The sequence below is a fragment of the Takifugu flavidus genome, chromosome 4, assembly GCF_003711565.1.
Source record: "Takifugu flavidus isolate HTHZ2018 chromosome 4, ASM371156v2, whole genome shotgun sequence".
Classification (NCBI taxonomy): Eukaryota; Metazoa; Chordata; class Actinopteri; order Tetraodontiformes; family Tetraodontidae; genus Takifugu; species Takifugu flavidus.
The window spans coordinates 17,915,194-17,930,193 of record NC_079523.1 but is presented as its reverse complement, the minus strand read 5'-3'; the positions used below and the strand labels follow the sequence as shown (position 1 = coordinate 17,930,193).

General features: G+C 42.9%; 1 protein-coding gene, 2 long non-coding RNA genes and 3 other non-coding genes across 6 annotated transcripts in view; 5 read left to right on the top strand and 1 right to left on the bottom strand.

Moving 5' to 3' along the window:
* LOC130523571 (NLR family CARD domain-containing protein 3-like) overlaps window positions 1-15,000 on the bottom strand; it is a 218,778-nt gene that overhangs the window by 44,709 nt on the left and 159,069 nt on the right. The gene's annotated exons all lie outside the window — the stretch shown is intronic.
* On the top strand, window positions 946-1,064 carry LOC130525152 (5S ribosomal RNA). The gene has a single exon (XR_008950415.1). It is a non-coding gene; the product is annotated as a 5S ribosomal RNA (ribosomal RNA).
* On the top strand, window positions 2,109-2,227 carry LOC130525151 (5S ribosomal RNA). The gene has a single exon (XR_008950414.1). It is a non-coding gene; the product is annotated as a 5S ribosomal RNA (ribosomal RNA).
* LOC130525149 (5S ribosomal RNA) lies at window positions 3,269-3,387 on the top strand. The gene has a single exon (XR_008950412.1). It is a non-coding gene; the product is annotated as a 5S ribosomal RNA (ribosomal RNA).
* On the top strand, window positions 4,628-6,106 carry LOC130523632 (uncharacterized). Its single transcript, XR_008949952.1, has 3 exons — window positions 4,628-4,867; window positions 5,427-5,600; window positions 5,854-6,106. It is a non-coding gene; the product is annotated as an uncharacterized LOC130523632 (long non-coding RNA).
* Window positions 9,554-11,354, top strand: LOC130523631 (uncharacterized). The gene is made up of 3 exons (XR_008949951.1): window positions 9,554-9,946; window positions 10,505-10,678; window positions 10,931-11,354. It is a non-coding gene; the product is annotated as an uncharacterized LOC130523631 (long non-coding RNA).

Below are 15,000 nucleotides of genomic sequence, written 5' to 3'. Positions count from 1 at the left end.
GAGATTTAATGTTGCACTATTGTACATCGTTTGAGATTTAATATTTTATGTGTGTGTGTGTGTGTGTGTGCGCGTGTGTGTGTGCGTGCGTCCGTGCGTGCGTGCGTGTGTGTGTGTGTTTGTGTTTAAATAAAATTGAATTTCCCACTTTGGTCCACACTATTGTCAACATTTCTGTCTTCAAAAAAAGCCAACTCAAGGCGGCAGATTCCTGAATTGAAAACAATATCTAAAGAACTCAAGTATCATACTAACAACACTAATATTCCATCTGTCTATCCCCAACTGAATTAACTCCACACCTATCTCATCAGATTATTTGTAACAGAATAAACAGATAACGTAGCATTTCCCTGTTCATATCTGCTACTTGCAATTTAGAATTTGTCAATAAAACTATGCTATGACACAAACTACAGTTTAATAGATGGCTGTGCTCCTAAAAAGAGCAGCATTTGTGGCTCATAAACCTCACAGACACTGCTATGCTCTTTAAACATTTTTATGATCGTGAATTTTTCAATCAAATATCTTCTCTTTGATAATGCCCAAAGCTGGATTCGAACTCTCCCTCTGGGGTCTTCAGGAGGTTTCAATCAGGTTGTCTGTTACAGCAATTGTCAACTGGCCCGCACCGGCCCGGGATCGATTCCCGGCCATGGCACATTGCTTTTAAGTTGATTTCATTTATCGGAGTTGAATCTTGTTTGATTTTTTTGAAGGCGTTTCACCTCTCATCCAAGAGCCGATCTCCGCAGATTTGATGATATGGCGCTCATAGGCTATATAGCCTTTTCTTTTTGGGGGAAATCGATTGGAGGCTGCTCCAACATTGAGGTTTGGACTGTGACAAAGCAAAATGGACAACCTCCACCAGAATAAGTGTTTCAAGAAAACAAATTTGAGTGTATTAACTTCAAAAGGCCATTTCTTGCACCTGCTCTCGCTTACGGCCATACCACCCTGAGAACGCCCGATCTCGTCCGATCTCGGAAGCTAAGCAGGGTCGGGCCTGGTTAGTACTTGGATGGGAGACCGCCTGGGAATACCAGGTGCTGTAAGCTTTTTGCACTCTTCCACTGGGTCAGCAGAGGCCGCCAGTGTTCCTGATAATTATCCACCCAGATGTAATTCACTTCTTAAGTGCTTCTAACATTGAGATTTAATGTTGCACTATTGTACATCGTTTTAGATTTAATATTTTATGTGTGTGTGTGTGTGTGGTGTGCGTGTGTGTGTGTGCGTGCGTCCGTGCGTGCGTGTGCGTGTGTGTGTGTGTGTTTGTGTTTAAATAAAATTGAATTTCCCACTTTGGTCCACACTATTGTCAACATTTCTGTCTTCAAAAAAAGCCAACTCAAGGCGGCAGATTCCTGAATTGAAAACAATATCTAAAGAACTCAAGTATCATACTAACAACACTAATATTCCATCTGTCTATCCCCAACTGAATTAACTCCACACCTATCTCATCAGATTATTTGTAACAGAATAAACAGATAACGTAGCATTTCCCTGTTCATATCTGCTACTTGCAATTTAGAATTTGTCAATAAAACTATGCTATGACACAAACTACAGTTTAATAGATGGCTGTGCTCCTAAAAAGAGCAGCATTTGTGGCTCATAAACCTCACAGACACTGCTATGCTCTTTAAACATTTTTATGATCGTGAATTTTTCAATCAAATATCTTCTCTTTGATAATGCCCAAAGCTGGATTCGAACTCTCCCTCTGGGGTCTTCAGGAGGTTTCAATCAGGTTGTCTGTTACAGCAATTGTCAACTGGCCCGCACCGGCCCGGGATCGATTCCCGGCCATGGCACATTGCTTTTAAGTTGATTTCATTTATCGGAGTTGAATCTTGTTTGATTTTTTTGAAGGCGTTTCACCTCTCATCCAAGAGCCGATCTAGGCAGATTTGATGATATGGCGCTCACAGGCTATATAGCCTTTTCTTTTTGGGGGAAATCGATTGGAGGCTGCTCCAACATTGAGGTTTGGACTGTGACAAAGCAAAATGGACAACCTCCACCGGAATAAATGTTTCAAGAAAATAAGTTTGAGTGTATTAACTTCAAAAGGCCATTTTCTTGCACCTGCTCTCGCTTACGGCCATACCACCCTGAGAACGCCCGATCTCGTCCGATCTCGGAAGCTAAGCAGGGTCGGGCCTGGTTAGTACTTGGATGGGAGACCGCCTGGGAATACCAGGTGCTGTAAGCTTTTTGCACTCTTCCACTGGGTCAGCAGAGGCCGCCAGTGTTCCTGATAATTATCCACCCAGATGTAATTCACTTCTTAAGTGCTTCTAACATTGAGATTAATGTTGCACTATTGACATCGTTTGAGATTTAATGTTTTGTGTGTGTGTGTGTGTGTGTGGCGCGTGTGTGTGTGCGTGCGTCCGTGCGTGCGTGTGCGTGTGTGTGTGTGTTTGTGTTTAAATAAAATTGAATTTCCCACTTTGGTCCACCTATTGTCAACATTTCTGTCTTCAAAAAAAAGCCAACTCAAGGCGGCAGATTCCTGAATTGAAAACAATATCTAAAGAACTCAAGTATCATACTAACAACACTAATATTCCATCTGTCTATCCCCAACTGAATTAATCCACACACCTATCTCATCAGATTATTTGTAACAGAATAAACAGATACGTAGCATTTCCTGTTCATATCTGCTACTTGCAATTTAGAATTTGTCAATAAAACTATGCTATGACACAAACTACAGTTTAATAGATGGCTGTGCTCCTAAAAAGAGCAGCATTTGTGGCTCATAAACCTCACAGACACTGCTATGTTCTTTAAACATTTTTATGATCGTGAATTTTTCAATCAAAATCTTTCTCTTTGATAATGGCCAAAGCTGGATTCGAACTCTCCCTCTGGGGTCTTCAGGAGGTTTCAATCAGGTTGTCTGTTACAACAGCAATTGTCAACTGGCCCGCACCGGCCCGGGATCGATTCCCGGCCATGGCACATTGCTTTTAAGTTGATTTCATTTATCGGAGTTGAATCTTGTTTGATTTTTTTGAAGGCGTTTCCACCTCTCATCCAAGAGCCGATCTACGCAGATTTGATGATATGGCGCTCACAGGCTATATAGCCTTTTCTTTTTGGGGGAAATCGATTGGAGGCTGCTCCAACATTGAGGTTTGGACTGTGACAAAGCAAAATGGACAACCTCCACCGGAATAAATGTTTCAAGAAAATAAGTTTGAGTGTATTAACTTCAAAAGGCCATTTTCTTGCACCTGCTCTCGCTTACGGCCATACCACCCTGAGAACGCCCGATCTCGTCCGATCTCGGAAGCTAAGCAGGGTCGGGCCTGGTTAGTACTTGGATGGGAGACCGCCTGGGAATACCAGGTGCTGTAAGCTTTTTGCACTCTTCCACTGGGTCAGCAGAGGCCGCCAGTGTTCCTGATAATTATCCACCCAGATGTAATTCACTTCTTAAGTGCTTCTAACATTGAGATTTAATGTTGCACTATTGTACATCGTTTGAGATTTAATGTTTTGTGTGTGTGTGTGTGGTGTGTGCGCGTGTGTGTGTGCGTGCGTCCGTGCGTGCGTGTGCGTGTGTGTGTGTGTTTGTGTTTAAATAAAATTGAATTTCCCACTTTGGTCCACACTATTGTCAACATTTCTGTCTTCAAAAAAAAGCCAACTCAAGGCGGCAGATTCCTGAATTGAAAACAATATCTAAAGAACTCAAGTATCATACTAACAACACTAATATTCCATCTGTCTATCCCCAACTGAATTAACTCCCCACCTATCTCATCAGATTATTTGTAACAGAATAAACAGATAACGTAGCATTTCCCTGTTCATATCTGCTACTTGCAATTTAGAATTTGTCAATAAAACTATGCTATGACACAAACTACAGTTTAATAGATGGCTGTGCTCCTAAAAAGAGCAGCATTTGTGGCTCATAAACCTCAGACACTGCTATGCTCTTTAAACATTTTTATGATCGTGAATTTTTCAATCAAATATCTTCTCTTTGATAATGGCCAAAGCTGGATTCGAACTCTCCCTCTGGGGTCTTCAGGAGGTTTCAATCAGGTTGTCTGTTACAAGCAATTGTCAACTGGCCCGCACCGGCCCGGGATCGATTCCCGGCCATGGCACATTGCTTTTTTTAAGTTGATTTCATTTATCGGAGTTGAATCTTGTTTGATTTTTTTGAAGACGTTTCACCTCTCATCCAAGAGCCGATCTACGCAGATTTGATGATATGGCGCTCACAGGCTATATAGCCTTTTCTTTTTGGGGGAAATCGATTGGAGGCTGCTCCAACATTGAGGTTTGGACTGTGACAAAGCAAAATGGACAACCTCCACCGGAATAAATGTTTCAAGAAAATAAGTTTGAGTGTATTAACTTCAAAAGGCCATTTTCTTGCACCTGCTCTCGCTTACGGCCATACCACCCTGAGAACGCCCGATCTCGTCCGATCTCGGAAGCTAAGCTACTACCCGGCGAGCGAAAAGCTGTATAAGCCCAGCCAGTCATATGCGCCATTCAATCTTTCGACAGCCAGTCGCGTCGCCGATCCAATCTTTCGACAGCCAGTCGCGTCGCGCCGATCCAATCTTTCGACAGCCAGTCATATGCGCCATTCAATCTTTCAACAGCCAATCATATGCGCTTTTCAATCTTTCAACAGCCAATCATCTGCGCGATTCAATCTTTCAACAGCCAATCATATACGCGATTCAATCTTTCGACGTCCCGCCTTAAATTAAACTGCGGTCTCAAACTTTGGAAAAGTCAATCGATCCTAGAGTTGATTTATTATTTAAAAGTCTGCCCGCTGTTTATTCCGGACATCTACGTGGATGTTGACAAGGTACGTGCGCAAATTGCGGTCTGTTATTCGTTACGTTTTTTTTTTCATTTCACATAAAATATCACCGTAAATGCTTAATGCAATATGTCCAAGTCATGTCAGGCATTTGTAACGCTAATGTAACTTGATCATCGGGAGTTTTGCAATAAAGTTTGTGCAGTTGCTGCCGGAGCTTTAGCTGGCTGTATTTTTTTTTCTGCCGATGAAATTGCTTGTTTTCTTTGGCAGTTGTGCGCTGGAGTGCGTCGTTTCTGATTACTTGTTATAACATTATGTTATGTTATGACAGACAGACAAAAGAAATGGCATGACCTTTACACTCAGGTGAAACGACCAACCTAAAACGACTTACATTAATCATTTCAGATAGCAGACTACATTTTTCCCTCAGGTATAGACAGAAAGGATATAATCTATCTAGATTTATAACTATTAGCAGGATAAAAATGCCTCTGAAGAACTTAACACGGTTAACTGTTACATTCAGCAGGGTGTTTACACATTTATTAGTCAGCTATTATGTTATGTGAAACAAGAGTAAGTTTTTTTGTTGTTACAGATAGAAAAGTGCCCTCTGCAGCTGAGTTATGTTATGTTATAACATGATAGAAAATGTCTACCAAAAAAACCTCCAGCCGTGCCTCCTCCACCTCCAGCTGGGCCTCCTCTTCAGTCATCTACAGTTTTGCTTCAGCCCCAGCTTCCTTCTTCCATGTCCTCTTCACAACAGGATGTAAGTGATAAATAAATAAATTCTCAGTCGATCTATAGATCACCTTCCACCTTCCCCAACTATTCTATCCTGCCGGCTCCCCGGTGAATCCTGTCTGCTGTCTATTCCTGATAATAAAGCTGTGTTCCGTCGAACTCCGGTGTCGCATTTGGGTTCTCGTCGGGTCCCTGACATCTGTCTGTCTGCAAGAATTTAAGTAGTGACAAGGAAATTGTGATGCCACAGAAGCTAAATATCAGTTTTTATTTTCCAGGCTGGAGACAACCGCAGCATTCCTGGAATGGACCGTGTAGATGAACTGGCTGAATACTTGGTGGAGCTACGAGAGCAGACGGGATTGACCCTGAACAATCAACAAGTTAGCACCATTCTGGGTTTGTGGCAGAGTCTTGACAAATTTGACAAAGACAGGATTGTGTATGCTGCAAGACATCAGGACCGGTTGCTAACTGGGCGGTTCAGGTCTCCTAAAAAGAAGGCTGTGTTCACTCCTGGGGTAGAAAGCACAAAACGGTGTATTCTTTTGGCTCAAGTGGTTCACCAGCTCAGTGGCCAAACTGCTGTCGCCTGATAGAGACCATCTTCGTGAGGCTGTGCAACATTCATACGAGCCCCAAAAAAGAGGACAACACAGCGTATCTCGATGGTCTCTAATTTTACAGGATTACAAAAAGATCCGGCAGCTGGTTCTGTGCGATGGGACACTAATGCAGCAGACAACCCTTCAACTTGTTGTAGTGAACCAGACCACCCTCATGCAGTGGTATAACCAACGGCTGAAGGGTCAGGAGGCGTCTGTTCTTTTGCAAGGTGTGCAACGGCCAGCTGACCCATTGCCCTGTGCAAAAACAAAACCCATCTCTCTGCCACAGTACCAACGCCAGCCCCCAGTTTACCAGCTGCACACCTACAACATGCCAGCAAATACAGCTGGACAGGCAAAACCTAGGTTACGGCAAATTGATCCTGCAGTTGCCTCCAGTGGACCATCAGCCACCCTCTTCAGTACAAAGGAAAAATATACTGTCCAAAGACTGAGGCTCTCACCAAAGAACAGTGGCTGAAGCAGATGAGACAGTAATGCAATATTGTTACTTTTAATATGCTTATCCCTGTGGCCTGTTCTGCCCTTTGAGTTCCACTGCAAGTTTTACATCTTATTTCATAGTTGTATCAAGGTTTCATTGGGGTTTGATTTGTTTCTTTGACAATTTCAGCTTTATAAATGCTTAAATGTGAATGTCATTTTGTTCACAATTGTACATACATATTCTCTTTGTTATAAATTAAAAGTTTTACAAAAATAATTCTATCATTTTTGGGTCCGGGTGGGATTCGAACTTCTGTCTTTCCTTCTCTTCTTCCCCCTTTTTTCCCCTTTTTTCCCCTTCTTCCCCATCTTATACAGACTACTGTTCCCCAGCTTCTAAGCTACCCGGCGAGCGAAAAGCTGTATAAGCCCAGCCAGTCATATGCGCCATTCAATCTTTCGACAGCCAGTCGCGTCGCCGATCCAATCTTTCGACAGCCAGTCGCGTCGCCGATCCAATCTTTCAACAGCCAGTCATATGCGCCATTCAATCTTTCAACAGCCAATCATATGCGCTTTTCAATCTTTCAACAGCCAATCATCTGCGCGATTCAATCTTTCAACAGCCAATCATATACGCGATTCAATCTTTCGACGTCCCGCCTTAAATTAAACTGCGGTCTCAAACTTTGGAAAAGTCAATCGATCCTAGAGTTGATTATTATTTAAAAGTCTGCCCGCTGTTTATTCCGGACATCTCCGTGGATGTTGACAAGGTACGTGCGCAAATTGCGGTCTGTTATTCGTTACGTTTTTTTTTTCATTTCACATAAAATATCACCGTAAATGCTTAATGCAATATGTCCAAGTCATGTCAGGCATTTGTAACGCTAATGTAACTTGATCATCGGGAGTTTTGCAATAAAGTTTGTGCAGTTGCTGCCGGAGCTTTAGCTGGCTGTATTTTTTTTTCTGCCGATGAAATTGCTTGTTTTCTTTGGCAGTTGTACGCTGGAGTGCGTCGTTTCTGATTACTTGTTATAACATTATGTTATGTTATGACAGACAGACAAAAGAAATGGCATGACCTTTACACTCAGGTGAAACGACCAACCTAAAACGACTTACATTAATCATTTCAGATAGCAGACTACATTTTTCCCTCAGGTATAGACAGAAAGGATATAATCTATCTAGATTTATAACTATTAGCAGGATAAAAATGCCTCTGAAGAACTTAACACGGTTAACTGTTACATTCAGCAGGGTGTTTACACATTTATTAGTCAGCTATTATGTTATGTGAAACAAGAGTAAGTTTTTTTGTTGTTACAGATAGAAAAGTGCCCTCTGCAGCTGAGTTATGTTATGTTATAACATGACAGAAAATGTCTACCAAAAAAACCTCCAGCCGTGCCTCCTCCACCTCCAGCTGGGCCTCCTCTTCAGTCATCTACAGTTTTGCTTCAGCCCCAGCTTCCTTCTTCCATGTCCTCTTCACAACAGGATGTAAGTGATAAATAAATAAATTCTCAGTCGATCTATAGATCACCTTCCACCTTCCCCAACTATTCTATCCTGCCGGCTCCCCGGTGAATCCTGTCTGCTGTCTATTCCTGATAATAAAGCTGTGTTCCGTCGAACTCCGGTGTTGCATTTGGGTTCTCGTCGGGTCCCTGACATCTGTCTGTCTGCAAGAATTTAAGTAGTGACAAGGAAATTGTGATGCCACAGAAGCTAAATATCAGTTTTTATTTTCCAGGCTGGAGACAACCGCAGCATTCCTGGAACGGACCGTGTAGATGAACTGGCTGAATACTTGGTGGAGCTACGAGAGCAGACGGGATTGACCCTGAACAATCAACAAGTTAGCACCATTCTGGGTTTGTGGCAGAGTCTTGACAAATTTGACAAAGACAGGATTGTGTATGCTGCAAGACATCAGGACCGGTTGCTAACTGGGCGGTTCAGGTCTCCTAAAAAGAAGGCTGTGTTCACTCCTGGGGTAAAAGCACAAAACGTGTGTTCTTCTTGGCTCAAGTGGTTCACCAGCTCAGTGGCCAAACTGCTGTCGCCTGATAGAGACCATCTTCGCGAGGCTGTGCAACATTCATACGAGCCCCAAAAAAGAGGACAACACAGCGTATCTCGATGGTCTCTAATTTTACAGGATTACAAAAAGATCCGGCAGCTGGTTCTGTGCAATGGGACACTAATGCAGCAGACAACCCTTCAACTTGTTGTAGTGAACCAGACCACCCTCATGCAGTGGTATAACCAACGGCTGAAGGGTCAGGAGGCGTCTGTTCTTTTGCAAGGTGTGCAACGGCCAGCTGACCCATTGCCCTGTGCAAAAACAAAACCATCTCTCTGCCACAGTACCAACGCCAGCCCCCAGTTTACCAGCTGCACACCTACAACATGCCAGCAAATACAGCTGGACAGGCAAAACCTAGGTTACGGCAAATTGATCCTGCAGTTGCCTCCAGTGGACCATCAGCCACCCTCTTCAGTACAAAGGAAAAATATACTGTCCAAACACTGAGGCTCTCACCAAGGAACAGTGTCTGAAGCAGATGAGACAGTAATGCAATATTGTTACTTTTAATATGCTTATCCCTGTGGCCTGTTCTGCCCTTTGAGTTCCACTGCAAGTTTTACATCTTATTTCATAGTTGTATCAAGGTTTCATTGGGGTTTGATTTGTTTCTTTGACAATTTCAGCTTTATAAATGCTTAAATGTGAATGTCATTTTGTTCACAATTGTACATACATATTCTCTTTGTTATAAATTAAAAGTTTTACAAAAATAATTCTATCATTTTTGGGTCCGGGTGGGATTCGAACTTCTGTCTTTCTTCTCTTCTTCTTCCCCCTTTTTTCCCCTTTTTTCCCCTTCTTCCCCATCTTATACAGACTACTGTTCCCCAGCTTCTAAGCTACCCGGCGAGCGAAAAGCTGTATAAGCCCAGCCAGTCATATGCGCCATTCAATCTTTCGACAGCCAGTCGCGTCGCCGATCCAATCTTTCGACAGCCAGTCGCGTCGCCGATCCAATCTTTCGACAGCCAGTCATATGCGCCATTCAATCTTTCAACAGCCAATCATATGCGCTTTTCAATCTTTCAACAGCCAATCATCTGCGCGATTCAATCTTTCAACAGCCAATCATATACGCGATTCAATCTTTCGACGTCCCGCCTTAAATTAAACTGCGGTCTCAAACTTTGGAAAAGTCAATCGATCCTAGAGTTGATTTATTATTTAAAAGTCTGCCCGCTGTTTATTCCGGACATCTACGTGGATGTTGACAAGGTACGTGCGCAAATTGCGGTCTGTTATTCGTTACGTTTTTTTTTTCATTTCACATAAAATATCACCGTAAATGCTTAATGCAATATGTCCAAGTCATGTCAGGCATTTGTAACGCTAATGTAACTTGATCATCGGGAGTTTTGCAATAAAGTTTGTGCAGTTGCTGCCGGAGCTTTAGCTGGCTGTATTTTTTTTTCTGCCGATGAAATTGCTTGTTTTCTTTGGCAGTTGTGCGCTGGAGTGCGTCGTTTCTGATTACTTGTTATAACATTATGTTATGTTATGACAGACAGACAAAAGAAATGGCATGACCTTTACACTCAGGTGAAACGACCAACCTAAAACGACTTACATTAATCATTTCAGATAGCAGACTACATTTTTCCCTCAGGTATAGACAGAAAGGATATAATCTATCTAGATTTATAACTATTAGCAGGATAAAAATGCCTCTGAAGAACTTAACACGGTTAACTGTTACATTCAGCAGGTGTTTACACATTTATTAGTCAGCTATTATGTTATGTGAAACAAGAGTAAGTTTTTTTGTTGTTACAGATAGAAAAGTGCCCTCTGCAGCTGAGTTATGTTATGTTATAACATGATAGAAAATGTCTACCAAAAAAACCTCCAGCCGTGCCTCCTCCACCTCCAGCTGGGCCTCCTCTTCAGTCATCTACAGTTTTGCTTCAGCCCCAGCTTCCTTCTTCCATGTCCTCTTCACAACAGGATGTAAGTGATAAATAAATAAATTCTCAGTCGATCTATAGATCACCTTCCACCTTCCCCAACTATTCTATCCTGCCGCTCCTAGGTGAATCCTGTCTGCTGTCTATTCCTGATAATAAAGCTGTGTTCCGTCGAACTCCGGTGTCGCATTTGGGTTCTCGTCGGGTCCCTGACATCTGTCTGTCTGCAAGAATTTAAGTAGTGACAAGGAAATTGTGATGCCACAGAAGCTAAATATCAGTTTTTATTTTCCAGGCTGGAGACAACCGCAGCATTCCTGGAATGGACCGTGTAGATGAACTGGCTGAATACTTGGTGGAGCTACGAGAGCAGACGGGATTGACCCTGAACAATCAACAAGTTAGCACCATTCTGGGTTTGTGGCAGAGTCTTGACAAATTTGACAAAGACAGGATTGTGTATGCTGCAAGACATCAGGACCGGTTGCTAACTGGGCGGTTCAGGTCTCCTAAAAAGAAGGCTGTGTTCACTCCTGGGGTAGAAAGCACAAAACGGTGTGTTCTTGGCTCAAGTGGTTCACCAGCTCAGTGGCCAAACTGCTGTCGCCTGATAGAGACCATCTTCGTGAGGCTGTGCAACATTCATACGAGCCCCAAAAAAGAGGACAACACAGCGTATCTCGATGGTCTCTAATTTTACAGGATTACAAAAAGATCCGGCAGCTGGTTCTGTGCGAATGACACTAATGCAGCAGACAACCCTTCAACTTGTTGTAGTGAACCAGACCACCCTCATGCAGTGGTATAACCAACGGCTGAAGGGTCAGGAGGCGTCTGTTCTTTTGCAAGGTGTGCAACGGCCAGCTGACCCATTGCCCTGTGCAAAAACAAAACCCATCTCTCTGCCACAGTACCAACGCCAGCCCCCAGTTTACCAGCTGCACACCTACAACATGCCAGCAAATACAGCTGGACAGGCAAAACCTAGGTTACGGCAAATTGATCCTGCAGTTGCCTCCAGTGGACCATCAGCCACCCTCTTCAGTACAAAGGAAAAATATACTGTCCAAACACTGAGGCTCTCACCAAGGAACAGTGTCTGAAGCAGATGAGACAGTAATGCAATATTGTTACTTTTAATATGCTTATCCTGTGGCCTGTTCTGCCCTTTGAGTTCCACTGCAAGTTTTACATCTTATTTCATAGTTGTATCAAGGTTTCATTGGGGTTTGATTTGTTTCTTTGACAATTTCAGCTTTATAAATGCTTAAATGTGAATGTCATTTTGTTCACAATTGTACATACATATTCTCTTTGTTATAAATTAAAAGTTTTACAAAAATAATTCTATCATTTTTGGGTCCGGGTGGGATTCGAACTTCTGTCTTTCCTTCTCTTCTTCCCCCTTTTTTCCCCTTTTTTCCCCTTCTTCCCCATCTTATACAGACTACTGTTCCCCAGCTTCTAAGCTACCCGCGAGCGAAAAGCTGTATAGCCCAGCCAGTCATATGCGCCATTCAATCTTTCGACAGCCAGTCGCGTCGCCGATCCAATCTTTCGACAGCCAGTCGCGTCGCCGATCCAATCTTTCGACAGCCAGTCATATGCGCCATTCAATCTTTCACAGCCAATCATATGCGCTTTTCAATCTTTCAACAGCCAATCATCTGCGCGATTCAATCTTTCAACAGCCAATCATATACGCGATTCAATCTTTCGACGTCCCGCCTTAAATTAAACTGCGGTCTCAAACTTTGGAAAAGTCAATCGATCCTAGAGTTGATTTATTATTTAAAAGTCTGCCCGCTGTTTATTCCGGACATCTACGTGGATGTTGACAAGGTACGTGCGCAAATTGCGGTCTGTTATTCGTTACGTTTTTTTTTTCATTTCACATAAAATATCACCGTAAATGCTTAATGCAATATGTCCAAGTCATGTCAGGCATTTGTAACGCTAATGTAACTTGATCATCGGGAGTTTTGCAATAAATTTGTGCAGTTCTGCCGGAGCTTTAGCTGGCTGTATTTTTTTTTCTGCCGATGAAATTGCTTGTTTTCTTTGGCAGTTGTGCGCTGGAGTGCGTCGTTTCTGATTACTTGTTATAACATTATGTTATGTTATGACAGACAGACAAAAGAAATGGCATGACCTTTACACTCAGGTGAAACGACCAACCTAAAACGACTTACATTAATCATTTCAGATAGCAGACTACATTTTTCCCTCAGGTATAACAGAAAGGATATAATCTATCTAGATTTATAACTATTAGCAGGATAAAAATGCCTCTGAAGAACTTAACACGTTAACTGTTACATTCAGCAGGGTGTTTACACATTTATTAGTCAGCTATTATGTTATGTGAAACAAGAGTAAGTTTTTTTTTGTTGTTACAGATAGAAAAGTGCCCTCTGCAGCTGAGTTATGTTATGTTATAACATGATAGAAAATGTCTACCAAAAAACCCCTCCAGCCGTGCCTCCTCCACCTCCAGCTGGGCCTCCTCTTCAGTCATCTACAGTTTTGCTTCAGCCCCAGCTTCCTTCTTCCATGTCCTCTTCACAACAGGATGTAAGTGATAAATAAATAAATTCTCAGTCGATCTATAGATCACCTTCCACCTTCCCCAACTATTCTATCCTCTTCTATCCTGCCGGCTCCTAGTGATCCTGTCTGCTGTCTATTCCTGATAATAAAGCTGTGTTCCGTCGAACTCCGGTGTCGCATTTGGGTTCTCGTCGGGTCCCTGACATCTGTCTGTCTGCAAGAATTTAAGTAGTGACAAGGAAATTGTGATGCCACAGAAGCTAAATATCAGTTTTTATTTTCCAGGCTGGAGACAACCGCAGCATTCCTGGAATGGACCGTGTAGATGAACTGGCTGAATACTTGGTGGAGCTACGAGAGCAGACGGGATTGACCCTGAACATCAACAAGTTAGCACCATTCTGGGTTTGTGGCAGAGTCTTGACAAATTTGACAAAGACAGGATTGTGTATGCTGCAAGACATCAGGACCGGTTGCTAACTGGGCGGTTCAGGTCTCCTAAAAAGAAGGCTGTGTTCACTCCTGGGGTAGAAAGCACAAAACGGTGTGTTCTTGGCTCAAGTGGTTCACCAGCTCAGTGGCCAAACTGCTGTCGCCTGATAGAGACCATCTTCGTGAGGCTGTGCAACATTCATACGAGCCCCAAAAAAGAGGACAACACAGCGTATCTCGATGGTCTCTAATTTTACAGGATTACAAAAAGATCCGGCAGCTGGTTCTGTGCGATGGGACACTAATGCAGCAGACAACCCTTCAACTTGTTGTAGTGAACCAGACCACCCTCATGCAGTGGTATAACCAACGGCTGAAGGGTCAGGAGGCGTCTGTTCTTTTGCAGGTGTGCAACGGCCAGCTGACCCATTGCCTCAAAACAAAAAAGGTTCTGCCACCGCCACAGACTCCCAGTACAAAGGATTCTGCCACAACCCAAAATTGCCCCACACCCCAGTGCCACCCCCCACATGTGCACCAATCGCCACATTTAGTCCCCCCCAATATACTCTCCCGACCCGACTAGCATCACCTGTACCCTTTTACACCCGCCAGTGTTCCAGTACCAACCGCCAGCCCCCTTTACAGCTGCACATACAACATTCCCACAAATACAGCTTGAGAGCAAACCTAGGTTCGCGGCAAATTGATCCTGCAGTTGCCAAATCCAGTGGACCATCAGCACCCTCTCAGTACAAAGAAAAATTACTGTCCAAACATGAGGCTCTCAACCAAGGAACATGTCTGAATCAGATAGACGTATCCAATCTTGTTAACTTTATATGCTTATCCCTGTGGCCTGTTTCGCCTTTGAGTTCCACTGCAAGTTTTACATCTTATTTCATAGTTTATCAAGGTTTCATTGGGTTTTGATTTTTTCTTTGACAATTTCAGCTTTATAAATCTTAAATGTAATGTCATTTTGTTCACAATTGTACATACATATTCTCTTTGTTATAATTAAAAGTTTTACAAAAATAATTCTATCATTTTTGGGTCCGGGTGGGATTCGAACTTCTGTCTTTCCTTCTCTTCTTCCCCTTTTTCCCCTTTTTTCCCCTTCTTCCCCATCTTATACAGACTACTGTTCCCCAGCTTTGGCGCAGGGTCGGGCCTGGTTAGTACTTGGATGGGAGACCGGGGAATACCAGGTGCTGTAAGCTTTTTGCACTCTTCCACTGGGTCAGCAGAGGCCGCCAGTGTTCCTGATAATTATCCACCCAGATGTAATTCACTTCTTAAGTGCTTCTAACATTGAGATTAATGTTGCACTATTGTACATCGTTTGAGTTGAGATTTAATATTATGTGTGTGTGTGGTGTG